The 19,247-nt window shown below is 39.4% G+C and overlaps 1 pseudogene; it reads left to right on the top strand.

The window, feature by feature from the left end:
• The first annotated feature begins 609 nt into the window (after nucleotides 1-609).
• Nucleotides 610-18,594, top strand: LOC122136835 (annotated as a pseudogene).
• The last annotated feature ends 653 nt before the right edge of the window (nucleotides 18,595-19,247 follow it).

Below are 19,247 nucleotides of genomic sequence, written 5' to 3'. Positions count from 1 at the left end.
CACATTTATCATATAGCCTGCTCCTACGCGGAATGCAAGCGAAATAACAGCAGAATCACTCATCGATCCTGCGCATCAGCCATTAGAACTCTCCGAGGCTCACCGATTACGAAATCATGCGTTCGATGAAAAAAAACAACGCCTAAAGCCCCGCCCACTTCAGGCGAACGTACAGAACCCCGGCAGAGACGAAAAAGTTGCCCCTGGTCTTGAAAAAAAGCATCGGGAAACAAGAGAGACTCCAGAAATCACCAGAAAGATCCAAGGGCGGACATCCATTTAAACCTGGAATTCGATTTTTATCTCCCTAAGCAGATGGCTTGTATCGGCTTGTACAAAGGAGAGTTTGTAGGCCCAAAACTTACGGATTCGCCTATTAAAGTTGTCAGAGTTTTCCGCGGGTTGGGAGTGGAATAAGTTGACTTTTGAGTTTGCTAACTTGCCACCAGAAGGCTAATTTACTCAGGCGGTGCGGGAAAGGTAATCGGCGATCACTGTCCCAGACCAGCACGGTATTTGTTTTTTTTCCTTCGCGTTATCAGTCGCACAACATTGTTCTGTAAGTTTAACCTGAGATTGGATTGTGATCATACTCGATCAAATCTAACAATGTATCCCACTGTACGGTTTTTCAACGATCCAGGGCCTTTCAGGCTACGGTCTTAAATCTTTATGCTCGTGGAGCACTATTCCATTTAAAACAGTTTCCAGTCGAATAAGAAGACCCAAGTTCGCGTTTTATAACCTAATGTTTCATATTTCCAGGGAATTACGACCATGTCAAATGAAGAAGATATAAGTTGGTGGTCGTGGGCGGTGGAGGTGTGGGGAAAAGCGCCCTCACTATTCCAGTTCATTCAGGTGAGGTGTCGTTTTGAGGACTTTGTATGAAATAATTTGTATTTATGGCGTAACATTGGGCAAATGCGCTGTATGAGTGTAAGTATTTACTGTGAGGGGTGTTATGCAGAGTTGTAGAGTTCTGGTACGGTTGGAACACTCACGCATGTTCCTTCATGTTAAAGCCTCGTTAAGGGCTGGTGAACAGCAAAATGTTTTTTTGTTTGTTTTCTTTTTAACAGTCATACTTTGTGTCGGACTATGAGCCCAGCCATTGAAGACTCGGCGTACACTAAAATCTGCACCGTGGATGGAAAGGGGCCGATTGGAGCAGTATGTTGGAATGAATGTGTTCTTTATAGGACGGACAATGAGTGTTAAAAACTCCACAGGTTAACCTCAAGAAGGGAGATTTTTGGTCAGAGGTGCATCAGTATGCTTCATTGCTGACTGAGGGTTCACGCCCCAGGTTTTGTTTTGACTTGCTGTCAGTTAGAGAATACCCCTGCCGTCTGTGCCTAAAGCAAAGTTTGCGTGTCAGTCAGTTATGGTTGCATTTGGGCACCACAAAATGTAACTTGTTTGTGTGGATGAGCTAATCTTTCATGGTACCCTTTATTAATTTGGTTTGTGTGTCGTTCGCCTGTTCATTAGTCCTGGACACAGCAGAGGCCAGACCACAGAGAAGAGTTCGGAGCGATGAAGAGAGCCTTACATGCGCTCGGAGAGGGTTTCTTGGGTGTTCTATGCGTTGATCTTAATGGCAGTGGCAGGTAGGTGTTTTCCAGAGTGGGCTTGTGTCTGTTGGTGCATGAGAGAGGCAGGGGAATAGATGGTTCCTAACCCTCTGTGTGACGGGAACAGAGGGAGATTATTATTGTATGTGGCCATGTGGGTGTTTCAAAAATAAACCACCGAATGTGTCTGTGATGAGAATAAGAGTGCTGTGAGGTGCTCATGTGATCAGGTGAACCTCACCAGCTGAACTGAGGCCTATTTGCGTGGCGCGTCAAAAGGTAAGAAGTTTCTTTACAGAGGTGACTTGGACTGCTAACTGGTATCATTGTAAAAAACATTAAATGCCGTTACAGTTCTAGGCACTGTCTTTGTTATTGAAGTTTGGTAACGCAGTTTGTATGTTTAATGATGGTGAGTGTTAGAATTTGGCGTTATCACACTTTAAACTAAATTGTTATGAATGTAATTTGCCATTTGTTTTTAGTTTCTGAGGTGTTCAGTTTTTTTTTACGAGTGGTTTTCAATAATTAGTCTTTTTTTTTCTGTCAGGGAAACGAAAATCTTCCGTCATTTTTTTGTCAGCAGTAATAACCACTCAGAAAAGAGAATTTATTTTTAATATTTATCAATTGTAATTTTAATTTTACAGGCTACTATCCCCAAGATCAGATTCAATTATAATGACATTCTATGATCTCTGTATGATGTTATATTATTTTGTCCTGTTTGTAGAGCCAAAATCCTGTCACTCTAATGAACACTTTCTTTTCTGTTTCAGTTATGATGAAATTCAGAAATTTCACACTCAGATATTGCGGGTGATAGGATCGAGATGACTTTCCTATGGTTCTTGTTGGCAACAAATCAGATCTTGACCAGCAGAGAGTTTATAGCGTTTCCCTGTTGCACAAATTACTGCAATTTTGATGGCAAACCCCTAAATAGGCTGCCAATTCATATGTATGTGTTTTCCAACTAGATCTCAAAGAGATGAGGGCCATAATGGTTTTTGCCCGAGAAACAACAGGATCTACTATATGGAATCATCAGCTAAGAAACCGACAAACAATGTGGAGGACGCCTTCATGGAGGTTGTGCGAGCAATTAAGGTATTTGGAATAAGACATTCAGCACTTCTTTCTAGGAGTTTGACTATGTTATTGCACTGTGATAAAGTCGCATTACCGTCTGTCTTCAGGGAGTTTCAGGAGACAGAAAGTCCACCACTCCTGCTAATCAGCGAGGGAAGCAGAAGAGTGGTGGCTGTCCCCACCCTGCTCTGGCTGCCTCTGCACTGTTGCCTAGGAGACTGAAGCCCTCCTCCGCCTGGTGTATATGTCTACGGTGTGTGTGTGTATGTGTGTGGCACTGTATGCATCAGTGTTTTGGTAAAAACTTTTACAGTATGTATATGTAAGAACTGGTTTCCTAGAAGAAACTAGGCAATATCAAATGAGAGCGAACCGTGAATCTGTTGGAAGAAGCGAGGAGTCTTATTTAGATCCACATGTTTTATTTAGTGCCTTGTAAAATCATGCTCTTGATTTTAGATTCCAAGCCACAGTATTTGTTTATTTCCACCCCGCGGTATTATGGATCGCAGACTGATTGTGTGCCCGCGAAGAGATTAAAAAAAAATCACCACTGAGGGAGGTGTGGTGAACAGTATGACAATGTATATTTAAACAAGCACATAGCGAACATAAGTTAGCACAATAAAGCTTTGATGGTTCTCATCATATGTCATATATTGGGTTACTTACTCAAAAAGATAAGTCAGACAGTATTTATTGGCCCAGTGCTCTGTTCAAGTCTGTCTTCTCTCGGGGAGATTCATCGAGTCAGTGAGACTGCACTGAAATGAAAGCTGCTCTAGTCTACACCTTGCATCCATCAGTGGCAAGAATATATACAGCCAGCTTGTTTTCATTAATCTCTTCCTGATGATAAAACAAGGTCCAGTATCTGCAATGCTAGTATTCATACAAACCAAAGGCTGTGTGTACATGTTTGCACACCTAGCTTTGTCATGATGAATAGTTATCTTATGTAGTTAAACACTAAAATGGACAAATCGTGTGGTTTTATTTTCTCTTCTTGGGATTATTTTTGATCTCGTTTTTCTTTTGTTTTAGTTTCCATTTGGATGTCTTTTTTGAAGGTACTTCTATTTGTGCATATATGCAGAATAAGGCAGTCTGTCTCCAGGTTCAATGCGTGTTATTGTATATGACATGCTTGGGATTTTTTGTAACCTTTTGTTCAGTGGACAGTGATAAAAAAAAAGTCATACAGAGGAATTGCTAAATGAATTTACTAACAAAGCATGATATTAATTGTTTTTGTTAGAGAGTGAGTCACTCTGTAAAAATGGGTAGGCAGCTGGATTTAGGGTGAGAAAAACAAGACTAGGTGCTTTTCATATGGTATACTTGTCTCCAGAGGGAGTGGCTACATGCTTACAGCCTTTAATCAAAGGGACGCGGATGGTTTTTATTTTCAAACTGTGACAAATTCTAATTTGGAGATCAGGTTTGTCCAGCTGCAGAAAATAAGAACAAAGCACTATTTAATTTAGAGAAATGTTAAACAGAATTACACAATGCCAAGTAACAGGATGATTCTCAGTCATTTCATTTCAATATAATTTCATGTCAAGTATGATTATTTCAGTTTATTTTTTTTTTTTTTTATTTAAGCTGTGTTTTTGTTGGCTCTGGAGAAATATCCGAGACACCATTATCTTCAAATTTTGTATCTAGATCACTTACAATATTCTTTTGTACACAAATAAAACATGTCTTAAACCATTTCTTGTAAGACTTTATGGGTGAATGGTTTATTGTTGAGTGATTCATTTTAAAAGTATTCATAACAGTTTTCACACATAACGTTTTCGGATTTGGCTTCAGATAATTTAAACTGAGGAATGAGGAAGTAATTGTTAAAGTAATGCAATTTTATTTTTTAATTTTTTATTTATTATTGAAGTTTAATGTTTTGTTTTTTTTCCTACAGACGATTTAGCTGCATATCAATTTTATTCATCTCTATTTGTAATTCACACTCTACTCTCATAAGAGTCAGATAAGAGAACTACCCTGCGCATTACAAGCAATTGTTGCTAAATGATTCCCATATGTGAGACAGGGAACATTTCCAGTCTCTGGGAGGGAATCAACAGCAAGGCGAGATTCTGAATTTACTGACTTATGAAATATTAGCAGCATGGCGTCGTTTTCTCATACAATTCGAGTGTGATAACGTTATGAACGCACTGACAGATTCCTCACGTTTTAACGATAATATAAAACAAATATCACATCTTTATGACTGACTTTCGTTAATTAAGAGCTGTTGTCAGGTCGGCTCTTGCTGATAAGGAAAGGGGTCTATACATACCTATCTTTGAAAAGGAAGGTTGATCCAGTCAAGGCGCATTTGAAACCGGAAGCTATTGAAGATGCACTGGGGAGCGTTGTTTGTTTGTTAAATGCAGATGATGAATGGCATTTTAAATTTTTTAAAACTGAGATATATACAGCACCTATTGCACGTAGATACAGCACTAAAACTTACTGATACTAATGGTTTTTCGTAAGGGGGGCGATTAAAGCACCTTTGTTTATAGAGGTGTTCAGGAAGGTCACCGAACTCCGTCGCCTTCCCAACTGCCCCCCTCCTACAAATCCCTCGCGGCCTGTGAACTTTGTCCCACACTGGTTTGTCTCGTCCCCGATGCTTTAAGATAGTCGCTGTGCTGTGAACACAGTGAATCTTTTTTTTATAATATATAAGGTGAGAATTTCAATTAAAACACCAAACATTGAAATTTCGAACTGTTTAGCTATAGCCATCATTTACCAGCAGCAAGGCAGGAATCTCTGTAAAAATCTGAAGTATTTTTCTTTTGAAGTTCCCTTCTACTGAGCACAAAGAGTGTCAAGGTAAGCGGCGGTGACCCATGTCGGTTTTTCTTTAGACGCAGTTTTGCGTTCTACTTCTGGCCCTACTTCGTCGTGCGTTTTTGTGCTACAGATTGTTGTTCTAAATGAATGGGCAATAGGCACTATTTAACTTTATTTAAAAATACAAAATATTGAGTCATTCCCCGTGTTGCACACAATTTTGTCTCTGTGTGTCCATTTCATTTGCATGTGTTGAAACTACTATTAAACGGATATATATATTTTTTTTGTTAAATGTAAATAAATAATATTTGCTATTGAGTAGTGAATGACAGATAGAGGACCGCAAAAAGTATTCTGTATTATTCAATATTTTTGTCTATCTTTTTTATTTTTATTAATCGTCTATATGGATTATCACAACATAGCCTGTTAAGCTTGTAATTTTTTTTATATTTATTTGAACAGTACAATGCCTGGGGTTTTCAGTGTATGTTTTCCAGTTGATATCCCTGCTGCATCTGTTTGGGCAGAGTTATCCTACAATAGACAAATGATGGTAAATAATAAACTTTTAAAACACTTTTTAATATCCAGTGTTTATGAAATTCTTGGTTTTTTTTCTTTTATTGTTCTAACTGTTTTAGTATTAGGTGGGGTTTTTTGGTTGGTTTTCCTCCCATGCACTTATTCAATTAAACCTCTGAGCTCGTTTACATTAACTTTTAGATGCATGGAAACATTGTTTGTTTTATTTACTCTGAATGCAACATAATGAATAGTTTATATCTTTATATTTTATTTATTAAATTCTTTTTATTTTTTAACTGTATGTTTGTGGTTAGCTGTCCTTTCATTACCATATTGGTCTCCTGTACTCAAGTGGTAGAGCATCTGCGTTAACAAGATCGCAAGTTGGGGGTTCGATTTCCCTGGAACACCTGATTAGTAAAAATGATAGCCTGAAGCCCTGTAAGTCCTTTGGATAAAAGCCGTCTGGCTAAATCATAAATTTTAAATTTAATTTAATTAATAGTGCTACTGTTCCCTGTGTACTTAAAGTATGTTTGTGGTATGAAGCCTGATTTCTCATTAGGACTTCATTTCCTCTGGTTTCCTCAGTGTTCTAGAGGAGTCAGCAGGTTCGTTTCTCTCACGTAAACATGTTGAACATTGGGATGTTGAGTTATGGTGCCTGCCAATCTACCAGAGAGAATGCATGGGGAAATATGTTCATATGAAGAGGCCGAGAGAGTGTTTTAAGATTGACAACACACGGTAAGAAAAAGAGTGTAATACAAAGAAAGTGAACACAACGGAAGGCTTTCTAGCCACTATTTGATGCGAATGCAAAAAAAGCATGTTTATGTACAGTTACTCGTGCTAATTATTTGTTTTTCCAACAAGGCCAGTTTTGGGAGACTAGTGTTCGCATCATGGTAAGGTTGTTGTTTTTTTTAATTAACCCTTTAAACCCTAGGTGAGGGGTTAAGTGAGACACCTCATCCACAAAAATTTCAAATCCTATATGCTAAGGCAACTAACAAGCGCGGAGCCGCTCCCTCTAAACAGGGTGTACCGCAGTCGGACGCCCCCTCCATGAAAAATCACTTCATTTTTTTTTTTTAAACCACGGCCTTGATCAACAAAAATGGCTACATTTGACAAGCCTCAGAGGTCTGACTTTACAATGTAATGCCACTTTGATTACTCCCAAGTATGCAGATTTATTTGCTGCTCCATTCCAAAACAAAAAAAATCATAATTTACAAATATACATAAAAATTATTTAGAGCATATTCTCCTGATTACAAATCCTGATAATCCGTCATCTATATATAAAGATTTTCCTTATGAAACAAAAAAAAAAATATAATAATAAGTAGCAAAAAAAATCTGTTGGCAATTTTTTTCCCCCCCCCCGTAATTCATGTAACATACATATTCTATATCATAGAAAATGGCAGTCATTATTTGCAGAAAAATCTCTATTTAAAAAAAAAAACTCACCATCATTCATTTTCAGATCTAAAGATATCTCTCATAAAAGCGTAACACATAAAAGATTAGGACATGTGCGTAGCACAAAAAGAGTTGCAGTCCCCTTGGCCCTTTTCGGCTCGTAACTAAGAAAACATGCATAGGCTAGATCGTTGAAAACCGCAACGAATTATTTTCAGAAACTTCCCCCATTAAAAATGACCTAAATCCATCGATCAAGCGAAAGATTTCGTTCATAGAGTCTATAACACATTAAACCGACAGACGCACTGAGGCACAGCAACGAAAATAACTCTAATGCAGAATGTTCGTTTTTATTCGTAAACTTTACGAAACCTGCATAGATCTTGAAACTTCATGCATATTTGTCTCCTGCATAAATAGCCCCGAGTTAACATAATCCGCTCGATGAGATCCAAAGATATTGCTCATATTTCATACCCTAAAACCCAACAACGCAGCAGATAAACAACTGTATTTTACATTGCGCTTTTATTTGTAACTTCCTGAAACACGCCATAGCATAAAAATTGCACGTCCTTGTCCGCGTCGACGTGCCATACCACGTGCCAAACACTATCTGCAGCATCCAGGGCATGTTGCTGGTGTAACCGCTGTACCATGACAAAAGCCGAAGAAAAAGCGGCTCGTCGAGAATCATCTATGACTGCGGCAAAATAACTATCACATCATTATTGTAAAACGTACAAAAGATAAACACCGGAACAGGAGAAGATTGGGCATTCATTCCCTCTCCACAAGGGACTTGTACCACGGCAGATTAACATTGTTGTTGCGGACAACTACTGATGTATCATGGCATGTAGTATAAAAATGAAAAGACACTTGTTCTTTGCTTTGTTTTTTATTTTATATACAGAAGGTGTAAACATTAAAATATACTTAAAAGTGCACATAAACACACAAAACGCAAGCACATGCGGAGGTAGGCATGGTAGCAGACCAATCGTCCGCGTAAATGACGCGCTGGTTAGATTTTTGGAGAGGTGCACGTCAGCCTACGGCGAAGCTACGCTGCTACGCACAACCCGTATTTAGACGCATGAAGTATAAATTTGGGCTTACTAGTGCTGCCCAGTTTCTAAACGGGTGTCCCGCCGAAGCGGGGGCGCCCCCTATTAAGAAAAAAAAACGTTTTTTTTTCCAAAATCCATTCTTGATCAACCCAAAATGGTGTCATTGGAAACCTTTGGAGTCTGACCTTTTTAATGCATTGCCACTTTGATTAACGCCTAAGTAGTGCTGACTTATTTGCGAATAATAGAAAAATATGTTTTCATAGTTTATGAAAAATGTTTTTGTGCCATTTCTCTAATCTGTCAACACATCCTACAGCGCAACAGTTATGGTTCAATGTCCATTTGAAAGGTCTCATGGAGTGAAGAAACGTATAATGTTTGGGGCTGTGATAAACTTTAGTGAGGCTTACTTCAATTCAAACAACATTTCCAACTGTCAAGGGCTAAGAGAACAGAGCTACCTTTGGTTTAACAAATGCTGTAACTTTTGATTACTTCAATAATAGCACCATAAAAATTTTAAGCCATACAGCACACATGTTGGGAAAACTCCACCAAAGAACTTTTTTCTTCCTACTTATTTCTTTCATAAGATATTTAAATTGTCACATAGTATTTAGAAATTTCCCTTACCACACTACTTTATTCTTACATTTATCACCTATTTCTTCAACAAGAAAATATTTGAATGCAAAATTTTCTTTCCCTAAAGATATAGAAACGTTCCCATCAGACGTACCTACCGTGTTGACCTCTCCCTTGCTCACGTTCTTGGAGTCATGATTCAGTTATTTGTTTTTGTGTATGGCCATCAGAAAACAACAATTTTTTAAATCCCTTCCGTGAAGTCAAAAATGCTCTCTTGTTCCAAAATACAGTACTTTTGGATACTTTATGCTAATCACCACAAGCTGAGACAAAATACATCCTAACATGCGGGGTAACATCATCAAAAAAAGAATGGTCCCACCGTTATTTTTGTCCTGAATATTGAATGGCAAATAAGACAGATATGAAATTTTCTCTTGAGCACTCAAATTTTTCTTACATTTTTATCCATTTTATTTCTCAGCATGAGATTGTTCCCAAAATGAATAAATTTTCTCTACTGACAGTAACAAAAAGTTTTCTATCAACGATACCACCTTTAATCTCCTTGCTACACTTTTCTGTACTGTTATGAGTCATATTTTTGTGTTGTCACTCATCAGCTTTAAACTTCATGGGTAACATGCCCCTCAGGGCTTAAAGGGTTAATCATGTATTTTCCAGTTTTATTTATTAAGATAATGGACATTGAACCATTTGGAATAATTTTCAATACAGAACTTACAACGTCGTCTCATTGTTAGTTTTATTTGGACTGAAGCAGCAGCCTTCACTCTTAAATGGTAGTTCTATGGCACGGCTAGTATTTTAAGATTGAATGTCTAGCTACTGTCATCATAGCATAAGCGAATGCAAACTCACAAATAGGTCTTAGGTATTTATGTTATTCTCAGACCTATACCTTGGATGATAACCCAGTATTTTCAAGATTGTACCAAAAGAAAACAGATATGAATAAATAAACATTAAAATGTTATTGTGTGTTTGATATTATGACCTTCTTTTTCCTGCAAGTCTTCACCCCCAGTGGAATGTGGTCGGTTTTGGTACTGCATTGTGGCTATTGTCGTAACAGCGATTATAGGCCACTGTTTTGGGCATTTACTGCTACAAGAACAGAGTCAAATTCAAGAGGGGGCAGGTACGTGCATGCAATCCATAACCACAAGCTATATATATGCCCCTTTATGCAGCAATATCCCACTATTTGTTTTTTTTTCTGCATCTTTTCCCCCCAAAGGTTTGGGTTCCTGTACGGATGGGTGTGGAATTGGCAGCCACAATCCGAGTCCTGCCCTTGTCTAACAGGGCTCCAGCTCTCTCCCCTCGTACAATGAGGCTCTGGGCCACAAAGCGGCCACACGATGCACCTCCAACCCCGTTACCTGGGTAGAGCACTTGAATGCCTTGTTTGTACATCGAACAAAAGCATGCAGGACTGCCATGAAATATATTTTGGCGGCATTTTCACAATATGTATCTTGCTTTTTAACAGGCTGAATTCAACCGAGCCCCTCAAACTCAAGAAAAGAGGAAGACAAAGACATGAGATGTTGTTGTTGGTTTTAAATGGGGGTGTTGGGGGATACATCTTTTACTGGGTTTAAAGGGCAAGCTTCAGTGCTTCAGTCATAGATAATGTATTAGACTTTATGCTACTGTTTCACAGGTAACCCGAGTTTTATATCTTTGGAATTGTTTTTGCTACTATCATCATGGAACACAGTTTCAGTGAATGCTGTCCAATATTTTCATGAATCAGATTGGTTCCTATTTTTTAAAGAGTTGTTTATAGTTTTATCAAATGAAATGTAATTTTTCATTATTTAATAAAAATAAAATAAAATGAGCCAACTTGACATCTGATTGCTACTTTCCCTGGTGAAGTCGAATCCATTATTTAGTGCTGTGAGATGGTCACTCATGTTTCAGTGTCCAGTGCGCGCCTCTGTGCACAGACCAGACGAGAGGAGAACGTCCATACCTCGTAGCCTCGCTGTTACAAGGCGGCACGACGCACGAGACTTCCAGACAGACTGCTATGTGTGAATTGGACAAGCGAGTCGGCCAGAGGGGGCGTGTGTGAGAGAGGGTTTATGTGTGACCTGTTAGTCCACTCTTAAATGGCGTCTTCTTGGCTAAATACCTGAAAAGAGCGATTTGAAATCCCGTGCGTTGGTAACATTTAATGTGATGCATTGAAGCATGACACTGGTCCCTTGCCTAATTCTTTATACCTTCGGCGGATTTTATGAACCTAACAAGACACTACTTTGTATTCGGAACAGGAGGCTACCTATACGCCCGCGAATATATGTATCCATGAGTCCATATTTGTGGCCAACAGCTTGCATCAAAAGAAACCGCAACGCTCGTTTGACTACTATTTATAGAGACCTATTATCTCACCGATAATTTTTGTGAATGCATACCAACAAACTAAGGAAAATAGGCTACAATCAAGCACGTGTCGTGGGTGTACCAAGCAGGGCATCAGAATTAGACGTGCATGCATCCACCGCGTTGGCTGTTTTCTGCTACGAAGGACAATAGGCAACGAGATATATAAGAAGAGGGCAAAAGCGGGGAGGGGAGGAAGAAACCGGATTTTTTTTGTGGTGGCGGTGGTTGGTGTAAATACTTACTTCACCCCCCCTCCCCGACTCCCCTCTGTATCCTCCATCTCCCCCTCCTCCCTTCTCCCCTCCATTTCCTCTCCCCCTCTGTGCTGTATCCGATTCTTGGGACTTGCTTGTGAAACGAGGAACGGATAAACAACATGAGCGCAGAGGAAGGACCCACGGGGAATATATGTTTTTAGAATTTAGGAAATACCCCTCCCTCCCCTTCCCCCTGTCTACTCGCCATCTTCTCCCTTGTCTCTTCTTTAAATGGAATAGAAATTTCCGGCCAGGATTCGGTGATCTGGGCCTGGAACGGGATTAGTGTACGAGAGATCGGCGAAGGCAGGGAATGGGCGCCCGTTCAATGTAAACTTCTCCCAATGCACTGGATCACAAATATGCTCGCTGCTGTAACAATAAGCCCAGCCGACGGACGCCAATGCAATGCAGCTTCCCACTCTCCGCCTAAGTGCTGTGCTCATCATACCACTGACGCGTTACATTGTCGCTGCTCAACGAACAGCCATCAGTATTGTCTTTCTGAGGGAGGAAGGGTGTGCCCCTTGAAAATGCAGGAATGCGATTGTAGAGTTAATGCGTGATACGAAGGTAACTGAGACAAAAAAGGGTGGAGAGGGGCGAAAAGGGTGGGATGGGATGATGTTGCTAGCTAGAGCTTTCTAGCGTTTATCACAAATGAAAAATCAAAACCTTCTGCACTTGGGGCGCCCGACCGGAACATTGCCCTGCCGTACTTTAATACACGCTAATATCGGCTTAGTGATAATGCGGGACAACAAACGCCCCGTTGACACAGCGTTATCCTTGGAGGCAACCAATTAGAACATTCACAGTTTTGGGGATGAACTGGTCGCTACTATGTATGCGCTCGTCTCTGTAGCTAACGCGTATTTGTCAGTTAAATCGACTAGGTTTATTTTCGGAATGTACATTTTGTTTAAATTAAGAAAAATATGTAGATTCCACTTGAACGTTAAAATGACTAACTCAGGTTTTACCGTTCAATTTGCAGTCAACAAGTATTATTCATTTACACATGTCACAAACACCACTGGCTGATATATTTAAACGTCTGTATGACAACTCTGCTGACTACTTCTATATGAAGAAAAAAAAAAACGTTGCGTAGCCTATCGTTATCTTCTACCGAGAAAGACCATATCTGTTGTTTGAGGATACTGTCGTTTTAACTCGTCTCTTGCAACGTACCACATAGGTGTATGGTCCTCATGAAATTAAAACAGCGTGACCGAGACGTTCACACAGTAAACATAACGTAAGAAACGCCACTGCAACGTATTGCAACTCCACCAACAAAAAGAACATCAATAACAATACAGCATCACAGCTCAAAGCTGTAACTCTCAACTACTCGTCAATAAAATATCCAAGAGATTTCGAAAAACTATAAAATTCTACAATTGACCCTCACAAACATAAGTTTTTTAAATACATGGAACTACCCATTCCGCTCTGCTGGGGACATTAGGCTTGCTCAAAAGGGTTGATACTTTTAAGGAATGTTGCATTGCAAGAATTTAAATAGCGGTAAAATATACTGTGCTGCTACCTTAAAACGGACTGTTACGGCGTCGTGGCTCTACGTTAGGACGCGTCCACTATTTTCGCGGCCTACTTACATTTCAAAGGCCAACCGCTATGTCGTTATCATCGCCGGGAACCAAACCAATCAATCTTAGCAGCTTCCACCACGAGAGCGCGCGTGCAATCATTCTTGGTGGCTTAGCCCCTCTTGTTGCAATTTATGTATCAGTCGGACACTTCATTTGGGTGCCACTCACCTACAGCATACTTTACCCTATTGTTTAATGGGCACGGGAAGTGAATGTACAAGTTTGAATTATTTATGAATCATTTAGGGTGTATGATGAAATATGGTGGATCAGGCAACTATTCGTTGTCTTCGTAGACTTCTTTTCTTCTTCTTTCTGTTTAAAAAAAATTAATCATGTAGGTTGTATTTAATGATTATATATTATTATTATTTATTATTATTATTATTATTTCAACTGATGCAAAAGTCTTGGTGCCTGTTTGGTTGTCTGTGTCATACAGGTGTACAAGAAGTCTTATCATTTGTGCATTGCAACACCTTGGAGTGGCTCCTTTTTTCTCTTACATGACAGGACCACATAGTGCTATTCTTCTGAGTCAATCACCCGAACGTGTGGAAACCCCTGGGTGTTGTAGGTAGGGGAATTCCAACCGCACTCCTAAAAAAGGATCACAATGCGTGTGTGGTCACGTTTGTTATTCTGCGATACTGCTCCCATATCCTGGGCTGACTCTTAGCAAGCGAAGAGGAATCGTTCTATTTTCTGTCGGAATCTTGAATATTGTGTTTCTGACTCGAGAGCTCGCTGTAGACTCATCGGCAGATTGATAAATACCAGACTCTTAATGAGAGTTCAGCTTATGATGATTTACAAGCTTCAGTGGCTGCTCTCTGCTGCATGGCGGAAAAGCTCCCCAGCTGAATAAATGAAATAAAACGCTTTTGTAAAGTGAGCTTCTCCCTTGTAGTTTTTCCGAAAAATTGCTTTCCTTACCTGCTTCTGCTATTGAATGAATATTAGATAGTGAGACTGCGGCTTTGGTCATTGGAAAGCACTATTATGCAATGATAAACCTGAGAAGTGGTAAAAAAAAATTAGCATAAAAATAAAATGACACAAGTGTCTTGTGGACCCCACACGTGGCAAATATTGGATCGTGTTTCATGTGTTATATTAAATTAGATAAACAGAATAACATTTGTCCAGTCACTGTGGCTAATCGAGACTTCTTCGCACTGAATTTTTGGTCGTGAGACGGACAAGGCATTCTTCCTGATGGCAAGGTTCACCAGGCCCGGTGTCCTTCTTAGGGCAGCATACACCAGCACGACACATCTGCACGGCTCTATGGAGATTATGGCTGTGACTGAGTTCCCCATGCGGGGCTGTAAAAAACATTGCACCTGTTGGGGGGGGGGAGGCTATGTACTTGGCTCCATTCTGTACATGGAATTTCAATCAAGCTTCTAATTTAACCCACCCTTTTGTTTTTTCGATTTCCTTCCATGTTTGTTATTTTATTTTCAACCGTTTCACCTTTTCCCTATAGTCCTTTTTTCCCTCCATTGTCAAATTCTGCTTAATCACTCAAGACAGCCAATGGCAAGGAGTGGGGTTTAACAGGAGGAATTGATGACTGAAGGTGTCAGACGACCAGCATGATGAAAAAAAGTGAGAAAGGAGAGGAAGTAATTACTGGAACTGTAAAATAGTTGTAGTAGTGTGAACGAAAGTATAAAATCAAAAACTATATTATATAATATGATGCATGGTTTTAAAAAAAATACTTAAATTGAATTTAGTCCCCTCCTGTTTTTTCTTGGTAATTAATTAGATCTTATAATTTAAACAAAGAAAATGTATTTGTTGTAGGTCCCTTTAAAAAAGCAAAAATCAAATAACAAATCTTTTGCTCATCCTGCGGTTGTTAAATTCAGTAGAAAGATAACCACTTCTCTTTCCCTACCTATCGTGACATTCATATCCCATGTGAAATGGCTTTATCGAATGATAAAAAATGTTGGAACACGGGACTTGTTTCTGTAATTGGTAATTGATTGGATTGTTGGACGTTGTTGTTTGGCTAATTGGCTAATTGCTCTTGCAATCTCATATGAGTGACAGGTGCTGAAGGGATGACTTCTTGTCCACCCTCATCCAGTGCCCACTTGATCATAGAGAATAACTGCTGTTGTGAGGTGGAAGGGGAAGGAAGTTCATTGTTATGATTAAAAATTACTGAGTGCAATATGATTTTAAAAATAGATTGCATGGGGTAAATCATGTCTAATAAACCATCTGCAATATTCCCTAGAATAAAATAAGCAAATACGACATTCTGCATTTCTACTCTGACTTGTTTTCTGATGATATAATTTGTAATAAAAGTAATATTTAGAAAAAGCCACCAAAAGTTTTGTCGTCACCAACCCCCCATACTTTTGACCCAACTGTTTGTACAATATCCTTATTTACTTATTTCTGTCAGTTCATCATCGATTCCTGATCGTCCTGCTTGCCTCTTTGGGATTAAAGCCAATTCTGCTAACCTTATCAAACCCTCACATTACCAGATGAAACTGCTTGCTTTGTTGGCACAGCAATAATATTTCATGTACATGGATCTCACATTTGAGAGAGAATACTGATTGCTATGATTCATTATTATTTATGATGATAAGACATTCAGATGCAGGAGAACCTCTGCTTGTCGGGATCATCATAATATTTTACAGTTTATTTTTTATTTAAAAATGATCAGATCCCATCCATTTCATCAACTTGATGGTCCCTTTTTTTTTAATGCTATGTGCACCTTTTTCCCCATGGTAGCAACATAAAAAAAAATACTATGGACCTTAACAGTTTTTAAAGCAGTGACTCAGCTTAGCTAACAATGCTTGCCTTTTTTTCTGCATAACTGAAATGATCCCCAGAAGGTCGGTATCAACAGACAGTAGTAAAACATCCATAAGGGTAATTTTGTCCATGGCAACTGTATACATTATGTAATTATTCAGGGAAAGGTACAATCAGTGAAAGCAGTTGGCAGCCCGGGATGTGCTCTCTCTACTCATGCATTTTAACTGTTAACACCCCAGTTCATTAGCCTTTATCCAGTTACTTACGTGGAGTCTTCGTGTGCCTCCAGATGGGTGTTTTTAAAAGAGATGGACATGCCTCTCCAGATGGAACCCCCGCAGGATTGGACATCAGAGTTGTCCTTGTGTCACAATTTATTTAGGTCTTTTGAGATACACGTATTCCGGTGACATATTGAGCCCGGGAGTCCTATTTAATGGAGTTGACAATAAAATCTAGTCTTGCGTCCTGTCGGGCCTGAATTGGGAAGTAAATGTATGACGCTGTGGCATATAGATTGTACCGATTTCTTTATATCAATGCTTCGAATACTACAGTACAAACCACTCGCAGATGTAGGTTGAATACGGTCTTTCTTAATAGGTTTAAAATAGATTTTTTCTGGTCACTCCACTGCTTCTGTTGATGACACCCACACCCACCCCCCTCCCCACGCGCTCACTCTTCTGTGGTGCCCTGTGGCTTCCCACTCCTGGTCTCAGAGTGAGAGGGATCAGACTAACTGAGCTGGACTCACACTACGAGCCTGTTGAGGATGGAGGTGAAGGGTGTTCCAAGGCAATTCAGTCAGTGGAGGGGTTTTTTATATATCATGAGCGCGTCTGTGTCCTTACATGCAGCAACATCCTACACTGCCATTGTCAACTGAACTGGCCACTCTCTATGAAACGAACAACACGAACAGTCTGGCAAGCACTATGCAAAAGACATTGATTGGCCGGCCAACCAGCCATATCGTGGCCATCAAAATGCTGAGCTACACTCGGTATCACATTGCACACCTTGAAGCGTAAGCTCTGTACTGTGGGTGACGAGTAAAAAACAATAAAATAAAATAGAAAGATTTATCAAATTGTTTTTGTCATTCATAAGTTGCAATCGATGAGTTCATCATATTGCCTAATTTATAGAGAAGAGGAGGCATATTGAGAATGGCTGATAATATTTTGTTGGTGTGATGATGGTTGTCGCATAGTGTGTCAAAATCAGATCCTGCTGGCTTTGTTGGAAGGAGGATGTGGAAGTGAGTAGGCTGATTAAAGAGCTAATCTTTGTGGGTGGCTATGGGGCAAAGGTATATGCCAGCTGTGGTCAAACTGATATCTCTATACAGCTTTCAGTATGAGTATAAGCCCCAACACAGACTTTTTCCCACTGTCTGAACAGCGGGATGAACAATGAATCCATCCCAATGTCACATGGCTGATGTTTGATACAATACAGGGAGTTCTTGTCTTTAGTCCGTCAAAATTCCTTTTAAAAGGAAGAAACCAGTGGTTTTGAATGGTTTTAGCAAGTAACGAAACACACACACAAAACAGTGTTTTTATATTGTATTGTAACAGTAAATTTGCTGTTAGAAAATTAATAATTTAGTGCTTATTTAAATTAGAATATTAGTGGAATTTTTAAATACTGAAACCCTTTATGGTTAATTGATCCAAGTACATTACAAACCACCTATTAAATTTAGCAACAAACAGTTGAACCAAATCCATGGTAATACATCAAAATTCCATTCCCAACCTACATGATTTTTATTCAGTTTGATTGCCTTATTAAAAAGTCACACACACCCCCACACACACACAACACCAACACACCACACCCACACACACACACACACCACCCACAAACACACACATATATATATATATAATTATATAATATATATATATATATATATATGTAGAGATTATAAATATATATATACACACACACACACCTTATATTATATAGGATATTGTGTGGTGTGTGTTGCATTGTGTAATGTTTTTTCTGTAAAAAAAAAAAAAAAGTAAATGTTTTCAGCAGTATTGACCATTTCACCCTTCGTAACATTCTCTTATGGTTATGATTGATGCTGATGCCAAATTTTTACATTATTCATAAGAACTGTACACAATACTTTGTTATTGTGTCTGTTTGCTTCTGTAAACATTCCCTCGGCATTTGAATCCTCTGTTTTTTCCCTTTTGGTTTATGGGAAGCTCCAGATCCTCCCATCCAGACTCAGACTCCTCCACCGTCCAACCTTATTGCCAACACCACAACCGCTCTGCAAGGATATGCAACAATCATCATCCCAGGCACCTCGGACAAGGCGGAGACATGGGGCACAGGAAGAGCTTAGGTACGGTTCCAACAAAATTAAGTATTATTACTGGAAACCCTCTGTTGTTTCATCCAGCTTTTTGAGTATAATGGTGACCAAAAGCGCATACAAAAACTATTTCGTCAGAAATTCTCTTTGATTGATCCTGCACTGTTAGACTTTATTTTAATAATCATCTTTTCACAGGCTTCAGGCTTTTTGAATAATGGACTACATCATGCCATCCCTCAGTGCCAATGCCTTCAGTTTAGGCTTGACTCTGCTTTGGAATCCCGAGGTGCTCAGCGCACCCCCCTCTTGCCTCTTCCCTTCTTTCCCATTTCGCACCCCCTCTTGGCAAACTGGTTCGTGTGGTGAGTTATTGAATAGAGAATTATCTAATTAAAACACAGAAATATATCATAAATAATCTATAGAATCACCACTTCCTAACTGCTGATCATTTTTTCCTTGTTTCTCTTGCTTTTCTCTCTCTGTTGCTGTGCACTGCACACTCAAGCCCTGCAGAGCTTTCCATTTCGTGGTGCAACACTACTGGCTCTGTGGCTCATTTCCCTCTTCCTCTGCTCTGTCGGCATATCATCACCCATGGCATCCTTCTCAGGCGCTCTTTTTCCCTGGAGTGACCACCCATCATATCTCTGCAGGACAACCGCTACCTTCATTCCTAC

Source organism: Cyprinus carpio, chromosome B3 (assembly GCF_018340385.1).
Source record: "Cyprinus carpio isolate SPL01 chromosome B3, ASM1834038v1, whole genome shotgun sequence".
Classification (NCBI taxonomy): domain Eukaryota; kingdom Metazoa; phylum Chordata; class Actinopteri; order Cypriniformes; family Cyprinidae; genus Cyprinus; species Cyprinus carpio.
The sequence above is the reverse complement of the archived record's forward strand: the minus strand, read 5'-3'. Positions and strand labels throughout refer to the sequence as shown.